At 44.3% G+C, this 22296-nt stretch overlaps 5 non-coding genes across 5 annotated transcripts; 2 read left to right on the forward strand and 3 right to left on the reverse strand.

Annotated features, from left to right (window-relative positions):
• Positions 1–3494: 3494 nt before the first annotated feature.
• On the forward strand, positions 3495–3566 carry trnam-cau (transfer RNA methionine (anticodon CAU)). The gene has a single exon. It is a non-coding gene; the product is annotated as a tRNA-Met (tRNA).
• A 3821-nt stretch (positions 3567–7387) lies between these two features.
• On the reverse strand, positions 7388–7469 carry trnas-gcu (transfer RNA serine (anticodon GCU)). Its single transcript has one exon. It is a non-coding gene; the product is annotated as a tRNA-Ser (tRNA).
• A 6983-nt stretch (positions 7470–14452) lies between these two features.
• On the reverse strand, positions 14453–14534 carry trnas-uga (transfer RNA serine (anticodon UGA)). Its single transcript has one exon. It is a non-coding gene; the product is annotated as a tRNA-Ser (tRNA).
• A 618-nt stretch (positions 14535–15152) lies between these two features.
• Positions 15153–15225, forward strand: trnak-cuu (transfer RNA lysine (anticodon CUU)). The gene has a single exon. It is a non-coding gene; the product is annotated as a tRNA-Lys (tRNA).
• Positions 15226–18639: 3414 nt separating this feature from the next.
• trnas-uga (transfer RNA serine (anticodon UGA)) lies at positions 18640–18721 on the reverse strand. Its single transcript has one exon. It is a non-coding gene; the product is annotated as a tRNA-Ser (tRNA).
• Positions 18722–22296: the final 3575 nt, after the last annotated feature.

Here is a 22296-nt window from a genome sequence, read left to right on the forward strand (position 1 = left end):
GTGACTTCACCTTTTGTACTAGTCTACCATGAGGGACCTTGTCAAAGGCCTTACTGAAGTCCATATAGACAACATCTACTGCCCTACCTGCATCAATCATCTTAGTGACCTCCTCGAAAAACTCTATCAAGTTAGTGAGACACGACCTCCCCTTCACAAAACCGTGCTGCCTCTCACTAATACGTCCATTTGCTTCCAAATGGGAGTAGATCCTGTCTCGAAGAATTCTCTCCAGTAATTTCCCTACCACTGAAGTAAGGCTCACCGGCCTGTAGTTCCCGGGATTATCCTTGCTACCCTTCTTAAACAGAGGAACAACATTGGCTATTCTCCTATCCTCCGGGAAATCCCCTGAAGACAGCGAGGATCCAAAGATTTCTGTCAAGGCCTCAGCAATTTCCTCTCCAGCCTCCTTCAGCATTCTGGGGTAGATCCCATCTAGCCCTGGGGACTTATCTACCTTAATATTTTTTAAGACACCCAACACCTCGTCTTTTTGGATCACAATGTGACCCAGGCTATCTACACCCCCTTCTCCAGACTCAACATCTACCAATTCCTTCTCTTTGGTGAATACTGATGCAAAGTATTCATTTAGTACCTCGCCCATTTCCTCTGGCTCCACAGATAGATTCCCTTGCCTATCCTTCAGTGGGCCAACCCTTTCCCTGTCTACCCTCTTGCTTTTTAAAAAGCCTTGGGATTTTCCTTAACCCTATTTGCCAATGACTTTTCGTGACCCCTTCTAGCCCTCCTGACTCCTTGCTTAAGTTCCTTCCTACTTTCCTTATATGCCACATAGAAGATAATTCGTCTTCTCTTGTAAATAGTCTGGCAGGTTGGATTGTTCACATCCGTCCAAGTGGGGAAGTTGGGGACTCGGTTTCTATTGTGATTCATTGCTCGATAAAGCTTTATTTCCTCATTGGCCCCCTGTGAGTTATTACTGGATATCGTTATATATCTATATTGCCCCTCTATGGGGTACTGCTGGATAACGATTCCCGAGCAGCTTTGACTAAGGGTCATCTGGACTCGAAACGTAAGCTCATTTCTCTCCCTCCAGATGCTGTCAGATATGCTGAGACTTTGAAGCATTTTCTCTATGGTTCCCTGTGTGTGAGCTTTACAATGTTGTAATGTGTCATGCTGTCTCTTTCATTCTTGGGACTAATGTCGGGATGAGACTGCAAGAAGGTTTCTGATAGGTATTTGCTGCAAAGCAAACAGGAACGTGTGTTATGTTTATTTTTGGCGTGAGGGAGAATGTAAATAGCAGAGAATACCCTCGATTCCTCGACCTCGGTCTAATGGCCCAGCAGGCTCCCGCTGCGGCACTCTGCTCCTTAAACCAGGAGCTACAACATTACTGCCCTGCGGTAACCACACAACTATTCACTGCCTCATTTTTTTCTTTCAACAAGAACACACGTTTGAGCACACTGATTCTGGTCAGCATAGTTCAGATAATTCAGTTTCGTGCTGAATGGTTGTTCTGTGAAGGTGATGTGATTTCTTCTGTGACGTTGTTCTGATGGGAAAGTGGGGAGTGACTGGAATCACCTTTAAAAAATGAAGTTCGGGGCGGCAGTTTCATCTCTCTGGGAACATTGATCACGCAGTTACAGACTTCCTCAAACTTTGCCTCAAATCCGACCACAAAAATGGTGAGTACCGAGCAGAGTGGCGCAGCTGAAGCGTGCTGGGCCTATAACGCAGATGTCGATGGATCGAAACCATTCTCGGCTATTCATATTCTCAATCGCAACAAACGGAAACAAGTTGCTATTTGTCAGCAGCACATCTGCCTTTTTCTTTATTAGTACCAAAGTTTTGCTTTCAGTCTGATCCACTCTTTGACACCTGTTCTTCAGCTAGCCACAGTACAGTCGAGGTGACTGAGTTGAATTCTCCCAGAACACTCTTCTGCCGCCTCCACTGGATGAACGTTCACCTGATTGGACACTGGAGGGGTTCTTCGGCTACTTGTCTGTGAAAGCAGCACCGGAAGCAGCTGTGGAAAGAGATTGCAGTTTCCAGAACGCAACTCTCCAATTGGGTACTTCACGTCCTCAGATCTTAGACTTTCAATACCTTCGTCTGAGGAACAGGGAGAGCGGAAAATCGGACCTTGTTGATTAGAGAAAACTGATCAATGCAGCAATGAGAAGCTCCTTAAACACCAGCGGTTTGGACAAGAATGGCACTCAGATACAGGACTCTGGCTGGGGTTCAAAAGTAGGAAAAGCATATCTTGTTTGAAATGAAATAAAGATGAAGCCAGACTTTATTCGATTTGTGCACGGATCTTAATTCCTGCGTCAATGCATCTGGATGGCCGAGCGGTCTGTGGCGCTGCGTTCAGGTCGCAGTCTCTTCTGGAAGCGTGGGTTTAAATCCCACTCCTGATATTGCCTTTTACTCCACGAGGTTAAATTTCTCCAGCAAGATTTTCAAACTCAGGAAGATCCAATACCTCCCTTTCAATGGAAAAGCGTTGGTCTCAGGACATGAGATTCCCGCTTAAATACGCACAGCAAGACCCCACCGGCAATTTCATGTCTCGATAATCTGCTTCAGTGACTCAGGTTGAGGAATTAATATTGATCCCAAGAGAAGGGTAAAATTCGTCTTCTCTTCTAAATAGTCTGGCAGGTTGGATTGTTCACATCCGTCCAAGAGGGGAAGTTGGGGACTCGGTTTCTATTGTGATTCATTGCTCGATAAAGCTTTATTTCCTTATTGGCCCCCTGTGAGTTATTACTGGATCTCGTTCTATATCTATATTGCCCCTCTGTGGGGTACTACTGGATAACGTTTCCCGAGCAGCTTTGACTAAGGGTCACCTGGACACGAAACGTCAGCTCATTTCTCTCCCTCCAGATGCTGTCAGATCTGCTGAGACTTTAAAGCATTTTCTCTGTGGTTCCCTATGTGTGAGCTTTACAATGTTGTAATGTGCCATGCTGTCTCCTTCATTCTTGGGACTAATGTCGGGATGAGACTGCAAGAAAGTTTCTGATAGGTATTTGCTGCAAAGCAAACAGGAACGTGTGTTATGTTTACTTTTGGCGTGAGGGAGAATGTAAATAGCAGAGAATACCCTCGATTCCTCGACCTCGGTCTAATGGCCCAGCACGCTTCCGCTGCGGCACTCTGCTCCTGAAACCAGGAGCTACAAAATTACTGCCCTGCGGTAGCCACACAACTATTCACTGCCTCATTTTTTTCTTTCAACAAGAATACTCGTTTGAGCACACTGATTCTGGTCAGCATCGTTCAGATAATTTACTTTCGTGCGGAATGGTTGTTCTGTGATGGTGATTTGATTTCTTCTGTGACGTTGCTCTGATGGGGAAGTGGGGAGTGGCTGGAATCACCTTCATAGAATGAAGTTCGGGGCGGCAGTTTCATCTCTCTGGAAACATTGATCACGCTGTTACAGACTTCTTCATACTTTGCCTCAAGTCCGACCACGGTAATAAAGAGCACCGAGCAGAGTGGCGCAGCGGAAGCGTGCTGGGCCCATAACCCAGAGGTCGATGGATCGAAACCATCCTCTGCTATTCATATTCTCAATCACACCAAACGGAACAAAGTTGCTGTTTGTCAGCAGCACATCTGCCTTTTTCTTTATTAGTATCAAAGTTTTGCTTTCAGTCTGATCCACTCTTTCACACCTGTTCTTCAGCTAACCACAGTACAGTCGAGGTGACTCAGTTGACTTCTCCCAGAACACTCTTCTGCCGCCTCTACTGGATGAACGTTTACCTGATTGGACACTGGAGGGGTTCTTCGGCTGCCTGTCTGTGAGAGCAGCACCGGAAGCAGCTGTGGAGAGTTATTGCAGTCGCCAGAATGCAACTCTCCAATTAGATACTTCACGTCGCTCAGATCGTAGACTTTCAATACCTTCGTGTGAGGAACAGGTAGAGCGGGAATTCGGACCTTGTTGATTAGAGCAAACTGATCAATGCAGCAATGAGAAGCTCCTTAAACACCAGCGGTTTGGACAAGGATGGCACTCAGACACAGGACTCTGGAAGGGATTCAAAAGTAGGAAAAGCATATCTTGTTTGAAATGAAATAACGATGAAGATAGTCTTTAAGTCGATTTGTGCACGGATCTTAGTTTCGGCGAAAACGCATCAGGATGGCCGAGCGGTCTGAGGCGCTGCGTTCAGGTCGCAGTTTCTTCTGGAGGCGATGGCTCGAATCCGACTCCTGATATTGCCTTTTCCTCCACGAGGTTAAATTTCTCCAGCAAGATTTTCAACCTCAGGAAGATCCATTACCTCTCTTTCAATAGAAAAGCGTTGGTCTCAGGACATGAAATTTCAGCTTAAATACGCACAGCAAGACCCCACCGGCAAACGCCCAGCTCATGACTCGATAATCTGCTTCGGTGAGTCTGGTTGAGGAATTAATATTGATCCCAAGAGAAGGGTAAAATTCGTCTTCTCTTGTAAATAGTCTGGCAGGTTGGATTGTTCACATCCGTCCAAGAGGGGAAGTTGGGGACTCGGTTTCTATTGTGATTCATTGCTCGATAAAGCTTTATTTCCTTATTGGCCCCCTGTGAGTCGATTCCTCGACCTCGACCGCGAATAGCTCAACCACGTGCGGAGTGGCGCAGCGGAAGCGTGGTGGGCCCATAGCCCAGCAGTCGATGGACCAAAACCATCGTCTGCTATTTGTATTCGCACTCACACCAAAAGCAAACAAGTCGCTATCACCCAGCAGCACATCTGCCTTTTTCTTTATTAGTATCAACATTTTCCTTTCAGTATGATCTGCTCCTTGACACCTGTTCTTCAGCTACCCACAGTATAGTCGAGGTGACTAAGTTGCCTTCTCCCAGAACTCCCTTCTGCCGCCTCTACTGGATGAACTTTCACCTGTTTGGACACTGGAGGGGTTCGTCGGCTGTGAAAGCAGCACCGGAAGCAGCTGTGGAGAGAGATTCCAGTCGCCATGATGCATCTCTCCAATTGGATACTTCACGTCGCTCAGATCTTCGTCTCTCAATACCTTCGTGTGAGGAACAGGTTATAATGAAAAAATATATCATTTGAACCATGAATGTGAACCTGGAAAAGACAGAGATTTGAAATGAAAGGGAAAGGTCCCACAAAGGGTTAACAGCCGCAGGTTGTTTAAAATACAGATAGCTTCGCAGGCGTTAGAGAAAACAGATATGGACAACTCAACATGGTTTTAAAGTTAAAAAGACATTCAATCAATTTAAAATCTTAAGTTATATAAACGGGAACAGTATTTCACACTTCCCGAGAAGTGCATTATTTTACTGAACAATTAAAAAAGGAACAACCAGGATCTTAGGTTTAAATTGGGGGAGAAGGTTAAGCGGGAAACCTTGCTGACGCCACTTAAATATGAGACAACTGCTTTCCAGCTACGAAACACATGAGGTGGCACGTTTATCCCATAATTTACACATTTTTGACGTTAAAAATCTTTTAGCAAATAATCAGGTCATAGGGTATAGGTCCAAGCCAGATAAGGTTAGAAATATAGGGGGCGACCTGCCGTTGACACCAGCTGACCAGTGGAAGTGCAGAGGCGAACTGCTTCGTTGAACACGAGTTCATATCCAGTATTTAGACTGAGAAAAAACATCACTAAAGACAGATATCAAGAAAGTTGCTGACGCAGCAACAAATAAATATATTACCTGCCAAACAAAAGTATTACATGTCAAGCAGAATAAGCTAGTTCAACGACAGGGAGCTTGCAATAGCTACAGTCGGCAAGCAACAGCTACATTTCAATAAATGCCATGTAGAAACTAAGGCTGCGCAAAGGGCTATATAATACCTAATAATTCAGCAGCCAGCTCTCATAGCTGCCCTCGGTCATGGGAAGGACTGAACACGGAAGCCGAGCAGAACAGCGAATCCATCAGGAAAAAAACAAAAGTTACAGGAGAAAATTGTCAAGGCAGACTTGAAGGTCTAACAACTGACCAGGAAGATGCAAAGAAAAGATCTTATTACTTTTCTGTAAAAACAGTGATTACATCTTTTAATTTGAAATTAAAACGAACTTAAATTGATAACCTGAAAGAGTGCTTATTAGAAAGTTTACTTTACTCTACTTAGAAAAGCCGGACCCGTGAGTGAAGCACCTGAGTGGAAAGTAAACAGAATCTTCTCTGAAGACATGGGTTATGCCGTGGGATAACATGAAACACTGGTTTGACCCGAATAGCGCCCACCTAAGTCTGCATAGAAGTCAGGGAGTGAGAATCCCTGTTCATCATTTAGAATATCTTGACCCTTTTCTGGTACAGGGGGAATTCTAAGAATAGTGGTGAGGTTTTAACTTCATGGCGCGCAACGTGGAGGGCTAGAATATTAGAAGTTTCTGGGTAAAGCGATGCTAGAATATTAGAAGTTTCTAGTTAAGCAGGTGGAGGTTTGAATATTAGAAGTTTCTAACCTACACAGGGAATGGAATATTAGACGATTCTAGTTCCCAAATAATTGTTAGAATATTAGAAGTTTCTAACTGGCACAATCAACCGTGATAGAATGGCGGGGCAGACTCGATGGGTCTAATGGCTTAATTCTGCTCCTATATTTTATGAACTTATCTTTTGCGCGACTTCGTGAGTTGGAAACTGTTCCTTCTCCTCAGTTTGAAACTCACGAAGTCGCGCAAAAGATAAGTTCATAAAATATAGGAGAAGAATTAAGCCATTCGACCCATCGAGTCTGAGTTTCAAACTGAGGGGAAGGAACAGTTTCCAACTCAGAATTTATGCGCAATTAGGGCAGGGAGTGAAAAGTAACTTTCTCAGCTTTTTATTATTTGGCTTCACCATGGACAGCGTTCGTCTATTCACCGCCCGCCAAGCCCTTAATCAAAAGCTAAAAATCACAGCCTTTTTTCTATATCGTCATGAAGTGGACAAAACAGAGACACAACAGACACGTTACAGACAAGAATGGGATTTGAATCAACGTGTGCAGAGTACAATGGATTATTGTGCATCACCTTAACCATGTGGAACAACCCCTTTACTTCATGGAATTTTAATATCTGATCTTGTCACAGACAAGTAGCCGAAGCACCCCACCAATGTACAATCAGGAGGACGTTCATCCACGAGAGGTGGCAGAAGGTAATAATGGGAGAAGTGAACCCGGTAACCTCGACTGCACAGTTGGTAGCCGAAGAAGAATTGTGGCAATGTGGAGTTAAGCCCCAAACACGTCTGCCGCCGTTCGTGCCTCCGTTCGTCCCTCCTCTAACGTAACTCGATGCAAGTGGCCTGACAACTTGGAATAGTTTGTCACATCAGTGATTGCAGATCCATCGTGTAAAAATGAATTCCACTTCCGAGAAACAATGGGCGAAAAATCGACGAGGATGGGATTCGAACCCACGTGTGCAGAGCACAATGGATTAGCAGTCCATCGCCTTAACCACTCGGCCACCTCGTCGCACAACTTGGCGCGTCAATACGTCTTAATTCGTTTTGCATCCATGAACTGATGGCAATTATTTGCCTCTTTCTATTCAACCAGGTATTCGACGGGTGAAATGCAGTGGTGGTGGTATAGTGGTGAGCATCGCTGCTTTTGAAACCATTGACTCCGGTTCGATTCCCGGCCAGCGCAGTAATAGTTGAATCGGATTTTTTTGCGCGACATCCTGAGTTTCAAAGTGAGGAAGACTGGTCAACTGTTTCTCATTCAGAATTTATACGGATTATCTAAGTGAGGCGTTTAAGATGCGAAAAGGTGTAGATATTGTAGACATGGAGTTGATGTTACCTGTTGTGGGGTAGTCTAAAACGAGAGGTCATCATCTTAGAATATGAGGCTGCAAATTTAAAAAAGAAAAACTACTTCTCCCAAAGGGTTGTAATTCTGTGGAATTCACTTCCTCAGAGTGTGGTGGATGCAGGGACAGTGAGAAAGTTAAGGAGGACTTAGAGAGACTTTTATTGGTAATGAGTTGAAGGGTTCTGGAGAACGGGCAGGACGGTGGTGTTGAGGCCATTATGTTTGATCAGGCAAGATCACATGGAAGGTTTTACGCCCAAGTGGCTAAATTGCATATCCCAGCTCCAATGTTATGAGTTCTCGGGAGTAGGTGTTCTGGCTGATATCTCAATCGATCTCTTGTTCCGTAACATTTCAGGTAGCAGATGATGAACATTTCAGTCATGATCGAATGGCGGGCAGACTCGATGGGTCGAATGGCGTAATACTGCTCATCTATCTGATGAATCTATCGTTTGCGCCGCTTCATGACTTTCAAACTGAGGGAAAGAAATAGTTTCCAACTCAGAATGTGTGCGCAATTATGGGGGGGGAGTGAATTAAGTAACTTTCTCGTCATTTTCTAAAGTGGTTTCAATATGGAAAGTGTTCGATTATTCACAACTCCAAGCCCCAAACACTAAAAATCACAGCATTTTTCCGTCACCCTCATGAAGTGGATCAAACAGAGACACAACAGATACGTTACAGACGAGGATTGGATTCGAACGCAAGTGCGCAGAGCACAAAGGTTTCTTGTGCATCCTCTTAACCACGTGGTACAACTCCTTTACTTCATGGAACTTTAACACCTGACCTTCTCACAGACAAGTGACCGAAGCAACCCTCCAGTGCACAAACAGGAGGATGTCCATCCAGGAGAGGTGGCAGAAGGTAATTATGGGAGAAGTCAACCCGGTATCCTGGACTGTACTGTGGGTAGCCGAAGAAGAACTGGTGTCAAAGAGCGGTTAAGCCCCAAACACGTCTGCCTCCGTTCCACCGTCCTCTAACCCAACTCGATGCAATCTGGCCTGATAACTTGGAATAGATTGTCAGATCAGTGATTGCATATCCATCTTGGAAAAAGGAGGCCTACTTCCGAGAAAAGTGGATTTAAAATCAACGAGCATGGAACGCGAACACACGTGTGTAGGGCACAATGGATTGGTAGTCCATCGCCTTAACCACTCGGCCACTTCGTCCCACAAGTACGCATGGCAATATGCCTTAATTCGTTTTGCATCCATGAACTGATTGAATGTATCTGCCTCCTTCTATTCCACCTGGTGTTCAAAATTGGAAATGCAGCGACGGTGGGAGAGTGGTGAGCAAAGTTTTCTTCCAAGCAGTTGTCCCTGTTCGATTCCCGGCCATTGAATCGGATGTTATCGTGCAACATCGTGAGTTTCAAACTGAGGAAGACTGGCCAACAGTTTCACACTCAGAATGTATGCGTCATTATCTAATTGAGGTGTATCAGATGCCAAAAGGTATGGAAAAAGTTGACGTGGAGCTGTTGCTTCCTCTTGTGGGGCATTCTAAAAGAGGAGGTCATGATCTTAGAATAAGAGATTGCAATGTGAAAAAAGATTTGAGGGAAAACTACTTATTCCAAAGGGTTTATGATTCTGTGGAATTCGGTACCCCAGATTGCGTTGGATGCAGGGAGAGTGAGTAAATTTAAGGAGGTGGTAGAGAGAGTTTTATTGGTAAGGAGTTGAAGGGATACGGAGAACGGGAAGACGGTGGAGTTGAGGCCAGGATGGGATCAACCAACATCACATGGAAGGTGTTAGGCTCAGGAGGCTAAATTGCCTACTCCCGCTCCGAGATCATGCGTTCTAGGGAGAAGGTGTTCCTGCTGATATCGCAATCGACCTCTTCATCTGTAACATTGTAGGTCGCAGATGGGGAAGATATCAGCCACGATAGAATGGCTGGGCAGACTCGATGGGTCTAATGGCTGAAGTCTGCTTCTTTATTTTATGAACTTACCTTTTGCGCGACTTTGTGAGTTTCAAACTGAGACGAAGAAACAGTTTCCAACTCAGAATGTATGCGCAATTAAGTCAGGGAGTGAAATAAGTAACTTTCTCACCTTTTTATAATGTGGTTTCAACACAGACAGTGTTCGCCGAATTCACCACCCGCCAAGCCCGTGAACCAAAGCAAAAAATCACAGCATTTGTACTTCATGCTCATGAAGTGGACCAGAGACACAACAGACACATGACAGACGAGGATGGGATTTGAACCCACGTGTGCAGAGTACAATGGGTTATTGTGCGTCTCCTTAACCACATGATACAACTCATTTACTTCAATGGAATTTTTATATGCGATCTTATTACAGGCAAGTAGCCAAAGAACCCCTCCAGTCTACAAACAGGAGGAGGTTCATCCTGGAGAGGTGGCTGAAGAGAATTATGGGAAACGTCATCCCGGTAACCTCAACTGTACTGTGGGTCGCTGAAGAACTGGTGTCACGGTGCGGTTCCACTGACAACGTATCCACAGGCACATATAGTGACGAAGACTGACAGGTTCAGAATGTCTCTTACACTCTCACACATTACCTGAGAGTAACAGGAATCCCCCATTTACAAACGGGACCAGAGAAGTGCAGAGAGAATGCACCTCACTCCCACATACAACATGTTGACGGCTTCAACACAACCAAAATATAAGAATAGATCATCACCACATATTATCTTCTTCGAGATCCCGCCGTCCCAACTTTAATATAATAAAAACAATTTTTATCAGTTGTGTCTCACTCGAATCTGTGAACCTCTCTCTACCACAGTGTGTTGACATCTACTGGCCACGACACAGAACCGCAACAGAGCGGGGGAGATTCACATGAACTGTCGGTGATAGAATGTGACCGGGTGGACGGAGAGGTGTTAGATGTATGTAAAATTTAAACAATCGATATTCATGCATTTCCCAATGGAATTGGTGGAATTTGGAAGTGTTTATCTTGAGGATCAATTGAGCAGAGACTTTAAAGCATTTTATCTGTGCTTCCCTCTGTGTGAGCTTTGCAACGTTGTACTGTGTCATGCTGTCTCCTTCATTCCTGGGACGAGACTGCAAGAAGGATTCTGAAAGGTATTTGCTGCAAAACAAACAGGAACGTGAGTTATGTTTTCTTTTCGTGTCAGGGAGAATGTAAATAGCAGAGAATAGCCAGGATTCCCTGACGTCGGGCTAATGGCCCAGCACGCTTCCGCTGCGGCACTCTGCTCCTTAAACCAGGAGCTACAACATTACTGCCCTGCGGTAGCCACACAACTATTCACTTCCTCATTTTTTTGTTTCAACAAGAACAAACGTTTGAGCTCACTGATTCTGGTCAGCAAATTTCAGATAATTTACTTTCGTGCTGAATGGTTGTTCTGTGAAGGGGATGTGATTTATTATGTGACGTTGTTCTGATGAGAAAGTGGGGAATGACTGGAATCACCTTCATAGAATGAAGTTCGGGACGGCAGTTTCACCTCTCTGGGAACATTGATCACGCTCTTACTGATTTCTTCAAGCTTTGCTTCAAGTCCGACCCCAGAGCAAATCAACTACGAGCAAAGTGGCGCAGCGGACGTATGCTGGACCCCTAACACAGAAGTCGATGGATCGAAACCATTCTCTGCTATTAATATTCTCACTCACACCAAACGCAAACAAGTCGCTGTTTGTCAGCAGCACATCTACCTTTTTCTTTATCAGTATCAACGTTTAGCTTACAGTCTGATCCGCTCTTTGACACCTGTTCTTCAGCTACCCACAGTATAGTCGAGGTGACTAAGTTGACTTCTCCCAGAACACTCTTCTGGCGCCTCTCCTGGACGAACGTTCTCCTGTTTGGACACAGGAGGCATTCTTCGGCTACTTGTCGGTGAAAACAGCACCGGAAGCAGCTGTGGAGAGAGATTCCATTCGCCGGAATGCAACTCTCCAATTGGATACTTCACGTCGCTCAGGACTTAGGCTCTCAATATCTTCGAGTGAGGAACAGGTAGAGCGGGAATTCGGTCCTGGTTGATTGGAGCAAACTGATCAGTGCAGCAATGAGGAGCTCCTTAACCCCCAGCGGCTTGGACAAGGATGGCACTCAGATACAGGATTATGGCTGGTGTTCAAAAGTAGGATAAGCATATCTTGTTTGAAATGAAATGATGATGAACATAGAATTTGAGTCGATTTGTGCACGGATCTTAGTTTCGGCGACAACGCATCAGGGTGACCGAGCGGTCAAAGGCGCTGAAGTTCAGGTCGCAGTCTCTTATGGAAGCGTGGATACGAATCCCACTCCTGATATTGACCTTTCCCCCACGAGGTTAAATTTCTCCAAGGAGATTTTCAACCTCACGATTGTCCAATACCTTCCTTTCAATGGAAAAGCGTTGGTCTCAGGACATGAGATTCCTGCTCAGATACGCACAGCGAGACCACACAGGCAAAAGCGCAGTTAATGACTCGATAATCTGCTTCAGTGACTTTGGTTGAGGAATTAATATTGATCCCAGGACTCCGGGTAAAATTCGTCTTCTCTTGTAAATAGTCCGGCAGGTTCGATTGTTCACATCCGTCCGAGAGGGGAAGATGGGAACTTAGTTTCTCTTGTGATTTGTTGCTCGATAAAGCTTTATTTCCTTATGTGCCCCCTGTGAGGTATTACTGGATATCGTTATATACCTATATTGCCCCTTTGTGGGGTACTACTGGATATCGTATCCGGTCCAGCTTTGACAAAGTGTCATCTGGACTCGAAACGTTAACTCTTTTCTCTCCCTACAGATCTGGTCAGACCTGCTGAGACTTTAAAGCATTTTCTCTGTGGTTCCCTCTGTGTGAGCTTTACAATGTTGTAATGTGTCATGCTGTCTGCTTTATCCTGGGTTTAATGTCGGGATGAGACTGCAAGAAATTTTCTGATAGGTATTTGCTGCAAAGCAAACAGGAACGTGCGTTATGTTTACTTTTCGTGTCAGGGAGGATGTAAATAGCAGAGAATAGCCTCGATTCCTCGACCTCGGGCTAATGACCCAACACGCTTCCGCTGCGGCACTCTGCTCCTTAAACCAGGAGCTATAACATTACTGCCCTGCGGTAGCCACACTATTCACTTCCTCATTTTTTCTTTCAACAAGAACACATGTTTGAGCACACTGATTCTGGTTAGCATAGTTCAGATAATTTACTTTCGTGCTGAATGGTTGTTCTGTGAAGCTGGTGTGATTTCTTCTGTGACGTTGTTCTGATGGGAAAGTGGGGAGTGACTGGAATCACCTTTATAGAAGGAAGTTCGTGGCGGCAGTTTCACCTCTCCGGGTACATTGATCAACCTGTTACTGAGTTCTTCAAACATTGCCTCCATATATAGAACGAATACACAAACAATGAAGCGAGAGAATGTATTAAATCAGAGATTGGATATTCTTGTAACCAATATGGCTGTAATGGGAATCCTTCATTTTCCGATAAATCGGGATGAACTGATCGCTCAGTCAAAAATCAGATATCTGGGGATTTAAATGTGATTACTACAATGATAATATTTAACCATGTTAATGTTATTTTGCTCCAATTGAAACGTGTCACGAATACATCGTTACCTTGTTGCACAACTTGCTTTCAGCCAGGAGATGGCAGCAGTGCGCAATAGTTTGGATCTCCTGTTTGTGCCCACAGATCTGGATAGGAATGGAGCTGCTGCTTCCCGGGGAGCTGCCAAGCAAGAGGCACAGATATTGACCAACTGCACCCGCTCCAAATAGATTCCCCAAATTACTGAACAAAACAAAAACAAGCACAAATCATATTTTAAGAAACTATGACAGTGACTCTGAAAACAACACACCAACACCTCTGAAAGAATCGATTTGCTGTAACTAATTAAAGATAAACCGTTTCAATATCAGCCGTAATTCCTTACCAGTTCTCAGACAGGCACCGACTGGTTAGAAGTTTGCTTCACTTTTCAAGGTCCGGCTCAATAAAATCAATCACAGGCCCATGATCTGCTTTCCTCCTGTTCTCAGACACATCCACTTTGTACAAGGGCGCTGTACAAAGCTGGTTTTCAGAGTAAGAGCCAGACTGCAGTCACCTCGTTCTCTCTCGATCCCTTTATCCCAGAGCCACCTCACAACCAGGAATGGAACTTCTCACAGAGCCAAGAATGGAATAGTTTGTCGATTCTTCCACTGATTCAGGACCGTCCATCACCAGGACGTATTCGTCCAAAAGAGTTGGGATGAAATAGGGCTGAGTTTCACTGTGTATCCAATCAGTCCCCGGAGAAGCACAAAAACAGTGAGTGAGGGAGAGAGAAAGAAACAAAGAAACAGCTAGAGAGATAAAATATGTTCCATTTCTACCACGATCTTTTTACCCAGAAAACCGGTCACCTGAATGAAACCAAACCACGTTTCCATTCGCTGCCGTTGCTGCTTCTCCTTCCAAACGTTGCAGGAAACGTTATTATTGATTGATTGTTGTTTTGAGTGCGAGCTTCTTTATATTTCGTTCAGTTTCCCCAAAAAACATTAAATATCTGACTGAGCTCGATATAGGTTCATTTACAAACATTCCGATTCATTCTCGAGTCAGTGGCTTGCGCGGGGAGTTCAGTAAACACTTCGAATCGCAGTCGGTGCGAGCAGGACTAGAACCTGCGCGGGGAAACGCCATTGGATTTCAAGCCCGACGCCTTAACCACTCGGCCATCGCAGCTGTGCCCAGGGTGTCATTCATTAGTAATTTGTTCGATAGAATACATTCTAAAACCAGCCTGGAATCACTCCAGGAAGTTATTGCATTCAAACGATCAACGGGGCCCCGGTGTTTATGTGAGGAGGGGTTGAATCTTCGTGGAAAATGACCATTGGATTTGGAGAGAGGCCTTGAGAGACTCGAAAACCTCAGCTCCCTAAACGCACAATTCCACCGATTAAATAGATTGTGGAACAACATCAGTTACATGGGAAATATATTAGAAATTCAAATGGAACAGGACCACACTTTACAGTCTGGAGGAAAATTAAAATGATGAAATCTAGAAATTACAGCACAGAAGGAGACCTGTGCAGGCCGAACGGTCGCCTGATGACCTGATGACGCAACTAAAATGGTCACGTGTCGGGATTCCGGCAGTTCCCCGGATCGCAGTCAGAGCACAAGCCAGGAGGACCTGCTCAATTATTAAGTCAGTTATTTTTTATTACATGTCATTGGTCGCCAGTCATTGAGAGACGAGCATTTCTCCATGGTGTCAGGAGTGGGAAGTATGGCAGAAGGACTTAACCGCATCAGCTCTCTTCAAGAAGACGCTTAATAAATTGTGCACCAGCAGCCCGGCTAGCTCAGTCGGTAGAGTATGGGACTCTTAATCCCAGGGTCGTGGGTTCGAGCCCCACGTTGGGCGCTTCCGTGTTATTATCTGAAAATATTGATGCTGAATGAACTTTCTTCGTAACAGGAACGCAAGGTTATGACTGGGAATCCAGAGGTCTAAACGAACATTTCGTGACAAAATTTAATGAATATGGAATTAAAATGTCGTCTCAGTAACGGTTCTGCTTCCGATGGATCTTATTTCCACAACTGGGACCACATTACACAACAAGTAATGATTTGGCACAAACACAGTAAAGATCTGTCACCGGCAGTGTCACGGTTACAGAGAGCTCAGTTGCACAGCAAGATATAACTTTACAAACTGTGTGCAGCAGAAAACAACATTTTCCTAAAAAAAGTTTCTCCATCTCGGCACCTTTTCTGTGTGTCATTGTGTGTGTCCTGATAGTCTCTTTCTGATTTTTTGTGTCTCTTTCTCTGTCTGTTACAGCAGTGCTGCTGTTGTGTATTAATCTCACTTTTCCCAAACGGTAATTGTGATTGATAGATACAGACAGATTTCCACACTGATATTCAGTACCAATGTCTAATAGAGACTGAATCCCACCCTCACATACAGTCCCAGACATTGACTCATAATGAAGGAATTCTGCTCTCACAACCTGTCCCAGAGACTGAGGTGCAGAGTGTTCCCTCCACTCGCGAACACTACCTGTGATTTACAGATACAGAACAAATCTCAGTCAGGTGAGTAGCAGAGTTTGATGGGTACGACATGTATTCCACAATCACCTTCTCTGCGCCAGATAATCAGATGCAGACGACATGCGGTGTCTGTGTTGGTTTAACAAGGGTTTTACCCAAGAACAGGAACACATTTACACAATATCAGGGTATAAGACGTAGGAGCAGAAGCAGGCCATTCAGCCCATCGAATATGCTCCGCATTTCAATGAGATCATGCTTGATCTGATATATGACGTGTTATGACCTCATACGGTGGCACGTTATCACAGTGGTTACCTCACAGAGCCAGCGATCCGGGTTCAATTCCAGCCTTTGGTCACTGACTGTGTGGAGTTTGCACTTTCTCTCCGTGTCTGTGTGGGTTTCCTCCGGATGCTCCGATTTCCTCGCACAGTCCAAATATGTGCGGGTTAGGTGGACTGTCCATGCTAAATTGACCCTTAGTGTTCAGAAAGTTGGGTGGTGTTACAGGGATGTGGTGGGGACACAGAGGCTCTTTCAGAATATCGTTGCAGAGTCCATTGGCAGAATGGCCTCCTTTTACATTTTAATGATCTCATGATAATACTCATGTCCACTTTCCCGGCTTTTTATCTCTAGATGTCATGATGAACCTTTAAAACCAGCAATCCCACCAAGCCTCAGGTAGCGGTAACTCCTCAATGGTCGTTAATGTCCCGGCTGTCAGTCATTTGGCCAGTCTAGAGTGAAGTCACATCCTGGAAATGTCATACATTGATCCAGTTCTAAAATAAATTAAGTCACTCTAGTCCCTGATGACCATAGGCCCTTTGAGGGTAAGATCTGACTGGTGGTGATTTAACCTGAGGATCACCATACCGCAGGCGAGGAGCAATAATAATAATACTAATAATCTCTTATTGTCACAAGTAGGCTTCAATCGAGGTTCTGTGAAAAGCCCCGAGTCGCCACCTCCCGGCCCCGGTTCGGGGAGGCTGGAACGGGAATTGTAAGATGGCGGGGTTTTCATGTTTCAGGTCTAGTATAACCGTGTGATCTGAATCTAATTAATTTAGTTTTCCTTCTGCTAATCTTGTCTCACAGTGAGGCCAACCTCACTGATTGGATAGACGAGTGATCGTTCGAGTGATCGTGTGTCACCAGAGACTGGATATTCTTGTAACCAATATGGCTGTAATGGGAATCTTTCATTTTCCGATAGATCGGGATGAGCTGGGTCGCTCAGTCAGAAATCAGATATCTGGGGATTTAAATGTGATTACTACAATGATAATATTTAACCATGTTAATGTTATTTTGCTCCAACTGAAACGTATCACGAATACATCATCAACTTGTTGCACAACTTGCTTTCAACCAGGAGATGGCAGCAGTGCTCCATAGTTTGGGCCTCCTGTTTGTGCCCACAGATCTCGATAGGAATGGAGCTGCTGCTTCGCGGGGAGCTGCCAAGCACGGGGCACAGATATTGACCAACTGCACCCGCTCCAAATAGATTCCCCAAATTACTGAACAAAACAAAAACAAGCACAAATCATATTTTAAGAAACTATGACAGTGACTCTGAAAACAATACACCAACACCTCTGAAAGAATCGATTTGCTGAAACTAATTAAAGATGAACCGTTTCAATATCAGCCGTAATTCCTTACCAGTTCTCAGACAGGCACCGACTAGTTAGAAGTTTGCTTCACTTTTCAAGGTCCGGCTCAATAAAATCAATCACAGGCCCATGATCTGCTTTCCTCCTGTTCTCAGACACATCCACTTTCTACAAGGGCGCACTAACTGGTTTTCAGAGTAAGAGTCAGACTGCAGTCACCTCATTCTCTCTCGATGCCTTTATCTCAGAACCACCTCACAACCAGGAATGGAACTTCTCACAAGGACAAGAATGGAATAGTTTGTCGATTCTTCCAATGATTCAGGACCGTCCATCACCAGGACGTATTCGTCCAAAAGAGTTGGGGTGAGATGGGGCTGAGTTTCACTGTGTATCCAATCAGTCCCCGGAGAAGCACACAAAAAGGAGTAAGGAGAGAAAAAGAAACAAAGAAACAGATAGAGAGACAAAGGAAAGAAAACAAGAAAATATTTTTCAAATATGTTCCATTTCTGGCACGGTCTTTTTACACAGAAAGCCGTTCACCTGAATGAAAGCAAACCACGTTTCCATTCGCTGCCGTTCCTGCTTCTCCTTCCAAACGTTGCAGGAAACGTTATTATTTATTGATTCGTAGAATTTACAGTGCAGAAGGAGGCCATTCGGCCCATCGAGTCTGCACCGGCTCTTGGAAAGAGCACCCTACCCAAAGTCAACACCGCCACCCTATCCCAATAACCCAGTAACCCCACCCAACACTAAGGGCAAATTTGGACACGAAGGGCAATTTATCATGGCCAATCCACCTAACCTGCACATCTTTGGACTGTGGGAGGAAACCGGAGCACCCGGAGGAAACCCACGCACACACGGGGAGGATGTGCAGACTCCGCACAGACAGTGACCCAAGCTGGAATCGAACCTGGGACCCTGGAGCTGTGAAACAATTGTGCTATCCACAAGGCTACCGTCCTGCCCCTTAACACCCCTTTGTTGATTTCAGTGCGAGTTTCTTTATATTTCGCTCAGTTTCCCCCAAAAAATGTTAAATATCTGACTGAACTCGATATAGGTTCAAACCGTTCATTTACAAACATTCCGATTCAGCAGCTTGTGCGGGGAGTCGAACAAACGTTTCGAAACTCAATCGCTGTGAGCAGGATTCGAACCTGCGCGGGGTAACCCCACTAGATTTCAAGTCCAACGCCTTAAGCACTCGGCCATCGCAGCGGTGTTCACTATGTCATTCATTAGTAACTTGGTCGATAGAATATATTCTAAAACCAGCCTGGAATCACTCCGGGAAGTTATTGCATTCAAGCTTGTGTGTGTGTGTTTCCAGGGAGCTGCAAGTTTGAAAAGAGCTTGGGAGTGTCTGTGTTTGACGGGAACTGGATCTCTGACATAAAATACCATCTCTGGATCATTTGGGTGATTTAAATTCATAATTGTAAACCCGTTAACCTGATGTGATTCTGTTCAAAGGCATTAAGTCGCTTGGAAGTTTGAAGGAACATTTTCAGTATTTAGTTACTGTTGCAATATTTTCTGAGTTATCTTTTAAGTAAGGGGTGTTAAGAGATCGAATGTTTATTTAAGATGTTAAGTTGAGTTCATGGAATAAACGGTGTTTTGTGTTTAAAAACCCACGTGTCCATAATTGTAATCCCACACCTAGGGAAAAAGCCATGTGCTAGGAAAAGCAACAAATCCATTAAAGGGAGAGATTGGTTGAACTCCATGATACATTTTGGGGTTCGGAAAACGCCTCGCCCATAACAATTGGGGGCCCGTCCGCGATAATAGTCTATCTATTGGATTGGCTTTTGTGAACTTAAACACAGTGAACGATTGTTGCTTTTCCGGTGTGGTATTTTAGTTTAAGTGGGGAGAGTGTTGCGAACAATGTCTCTTTCAGAGGCTCAGAAGTTTTTGGGGGTGGAGAATGTCACACGTAGTACTTTACGGACAGAAACGAAAAGCAGACTGTTGGATTTTGCAAGAACATTGCAGTTAACATTACCTGACAAATGCGAAAAGATGAGATAATTATGGCGGTGGTTAAGCATTAAAAGTTGCCTGAGATAGAGTTTGGCTCATTGCAAATGACAAAAATTCAGTTGCAAATTAAACAAATGGAACATGAGAAAGAATTAAAGCGGCTTGAATACGAGAGTGAGAGAGTCGAAAGAGAAAGAGAGAGAGAGGAAAATGAAAAGGAGAGAGAAGAAAGGAGAAAAGCAAGAATAGCCCTAGCGGAATAAAACGAAAAAGAAAGGGAGATGCAGATCAGTGAAAAAGATGAAGAGAGGGAGTTTGAACTTCAGAAAATGGCCTTGAAACATGACAATCAATTAAAATTGGCAGATGTAAAGGGAAACGTACAGTTGGGTGATAGCGATGAGGATAGTGAGAAAGAGCGTCATAGTCGAAGGCTTGGTGGGAATCTATTTAAATATGTCCAAGGGTTGACGAGAAGGAAGTGGAAGCCTTTTTCATTTCATTTGAGAAGGTAATTAAACAAATGAAATGGCCGCAGGACATGTGCGTGTTACTGATTCAAACAAAGCTGGTCGGTAGAGTTAGTGAAGTGTTTGCATCACTTCCGGAGGAGGTTTCTGCAACGTATGAGGAGGTGAAGAAACCCACCTTGAGTGAATATGAGCTAGTGCCTGAATCCCACTCGTATTATTTGCAATTAGGGATGCACCTAATGAGTCTACCAAATTTAGTCCTTTTGAACTAATTTTTGGTCATGAGGTAAGAGGACAACTTAAATTGCAAAACGAAAAATTGGTGGGTGAGAAATCGGAAATTACATTATTGGATTACGTGTCAAATTTTAGGGAACGATTAAATAGAGCAGGTGAATTGGCTAGACAACATTTGAAAGTTGCACAAAATGCGATGAAACGGGTAGTAGACAAGAAACCAAAGTTCGTAGTTTTGCCAGTGGGGATAAAGTTTTAGTGTTGTTACCAGTGGTAGGGGAGCCTTTAAAAGCTAGGTTTTGTGGACCGTATCAGATTGAAAGGAAATTAAGTGAGGTGAATTATGTGGTAAAAACACGAAATAGGAGGAAGACTCAGCGAGTGTGTCATGTGAATATGCTTAAAAGGTACTTTGAAAGGGAAGGAGAGACAAAGGAGATTTTAATGATTCTAACTCAAAGTGATGAACCAAATTCAGATGACTGTGAATTTGACATACCTCAAATTAAATTGGAAAATGAGGATGTTCTTAAAAATTGGGATGAATTGTGAAGTTACCTGCCAGAGGAAAAACGAACTGACCTGAAAGAGCTATTGATATCACATGGGCACGTTTGTAGGGATAAATTGGGAAGTACGAAAATGGCTATACATGATGTAGATGTGGGAAATGCTGTCCCTATCAAACAACATCCATATAGACTTAATCCTTTAAAATTGGCACAGGTTAACAGAGAGATTGAGGGTATGCTGAAGAATGGCATAATTGAAGTGGATTGCAGCCAATGGAGCTCACCCATAGTGATGGTACCTAAACCAGACGGTACCCAATGGTTGCGTGTGGTCTACAGAAAGGTGAATGCAGTTACAAGAATGGACTCTTATCCTATCCCACCATTGAGGGATTGCATTGAGAAAGTGGTACAATCTGCTTTTACTTCCAACTTCCAGACATGGAAAGAACATTTGAAGCATCGTATGGAGTTCTTCGATCGACTTCAGGAGGCAGGTTTGGTGATAAACCTAGCCGAAAGTGAATTTGGAGATTTCCTCGATTGGTCCCAGGAATGAGCGGGTTTTCTATTGAGGAAAGGAGAGGTGAAGAGTGACAGTTGTTTTGATTGAAGAACATCAGATTTTGAATGGTCTTGACAAGGTGGACTTGGAAAGGATGTCTCTGCTTGTGGGTAAGAGCAGAACTACTGGGCAGTTAAAAACAAGGATGTCGCCCTTTTCGGACGTAGATGGGGAAATTTCTCCCTCTCAGCGAGTTGTGCGACTCTGGAACTCTGCCTCTGAATGCGGCGGAAGCGGGACATTGATTATTTTTAAGGCGGAGATTGAAAGATTCTTGTTCAGCAAATAAATCAAAGGTTTATCGGGGTTACATACAACCATTACATTCAGCCAACTACCTGGATGCACAAGCGGTCGTTAGTTTTACTTGATATATGAGGAAAAATTCAGAGTCCTACACCATGGTGAAACGGTCTTGAAATGTCGTGTTCGTTTCATCACATGTTCTGCACCGATATATTCTCTGGAGCTCAAACCTGCCCCCGATTGAAGTCAATGACACCATATCCATCGTCTTGATTAAAAAAACAGGGCTCGTCCGGGATTTGAACGCGGGAGTTCTCGCATTTCATCGCAAATGGATGTTTTGTCAGCGGGAATCAATACCGCTCGACCAACGATCCAACCGACAACCAGGACTCAATCAAACCAGCTTCTCATTGCCTCCCGAAGCTTATTGTATCCGCTCAGTGCGCTTCTTTATTCCTGTTCAATTTGGTTTCGTTGTTAAAATAAAATGAAAAGAAACAATTTTTGTCCCTTGCTTTTCGTACTGGGATCATTGGGTAAATTGGGGTATTTTTGTTTTGTTGGCCTCCTCTGCGAACAGAATAAAACAGGACCTGAGGAAGGAGCAGTGCTCCGAAAGCTAGTGTTTGAAACACACCTGTTGGACTTTAACCTAGTGTTGTCAGACTTCGTACTGTGCACATCAGAGACTGAGAGGTAAAGATTCATTCACCACCCAAATGCCTATATGCCCCTCCCCCAACGGACACGCAAGCGCAATGCCACTGA

The sequence above is a fragment of the Scyliorhinus torazame genome, chromosome 24 (genome assembly GCF_047496885.1).
Source record: "Scyliorhinus torazame isolate Kashiwa2021f chromosome 24, sScyTor2.1, whole genome shotgun sequence".
Classification (NCBI taxonomy): Eukaryota; Metazoa; Chordata; class Chondrichthyes; order Carcharhiniformes; family Scyliorhinidae; genus Scyliorhinus; species Scyliorhinus torazame.